Here is a 1,230-nt window from a genome sequence, read left to right on the forward strand (position 1 = left end):
CTTTATTACTTTATTAGGTAACGAGTGTAGATCAAAGAATTTCAAATCAAATCACGTGAATTAAGAACAATTTTTATTACTTATTATTGCTCAAAGAATTTCAAATTATGAATCGTGTGAATCAAGAATAATTTTTTGTAGTCAAATCGAATTTTGAAGTAAATATTGATCTCGATAATGATATTCTTTTCAATTCTACGAACGTAAACAATGAAACGTTATAACGATGCATTTCTGTTTGTTTTTTAACATTCTGAAACAATCGTTATTTATTGATAAAATATCAATAAATTAAAGTTTAAAAGATACATAAAAAATTTTCGGAGATATGCAATTTGTATATCACGTGTATAACTTGATTTTTTTTTAATTAAAAACAAACAAAAACGTATTTTGTATGCAATATACCACCAAAAATAATTAAAAATCAGAACGTTTTATAGCTTTTGGACGAGATCGATCCATCTCGCCCATCTTGTTCAGGATTAGTCTATTCTATATTTAAAGCGTGAATTTTTACAAGTTATCGAATCGAACATGTTTTGACATATTTCAATGTATTTGGATCCAATCAATACGCATGCATTTAAATAAAATATATTAGAAATTTTATTTCGATATATTTTTTGAAAACTTTACAATTTGTTTCACGTTACAACGTAATTCAAAATTTTTTTATCAACCTTTGATTTCGATAATCCTCGTTAATATAGTAAAATTGTTGTCATTTAAATTATTATATATATCGAATAATTGCTAAATCCAGCTAGATTTGAAAATTTTTTCATGGAGAAAGTTAAGAAATTTTTAATTCGATCTCAAGTAAAAGAATATCCGGATATTGACAAGGATTAAGAAATGATACATCGATGTGTCGTTCGATCTCCGAATCTGCAATATTGGTGAAAGATTGGGATAAAAAGACACGATTCTGACGCATTCAGACGCAACTGAAAATCCTGAGCAATAATAATAAATTATAGAAAAGCGTAAAAGTTATAAATTTTAGCAAGAAAAGCACATGGATAACAGGAATGTTGATATTGGTTTAGTATAATCGTCTCGAGCTTATGCGAGCCGATTATAACGTTTTTTGTAAAAATATTAGTTCAAAGGATATTCTTTAACATTGAAGAAATAGATACAAGACGAAAAATAAATCTATAACCTTTCTGCTTTGATATTCTAATTTTTCAAAAAAAAAAAAAAAAAAAAAAAAAAAAAAAAAAA

General features: G+C 25.7%; 1 protein-coding gene across 1 annotated transcript in view; it reads left to right on the plus strand.

The window, feature by feature from the left end:
- The window catches only part of LOC102671628, a gene marked incomplete at its 5' end in the record, with an annotated part of 24,840 nt that overhangs the window by 22,496 nt on the left and 1,114 nt on the right, over nt 1-1,230 (plus strand). The window lies entirely within an intron of this gene.

The sequence above is a fragment of the Apis dorsata genome, unplaced genomic scaffold (assembly GCF_000469605.1).
Source record: "Apis dorsata unplaced genomic scaffold, Apis dorsata 1.3 scaffold_490, whole genome shotgun sequence".
Classification (NCBI taxonomy): Eukaryota; Metazoa; Arthropoda; class Insecta; order Hymenoptera; family Apidae; genus Apis; species Apis dorsata.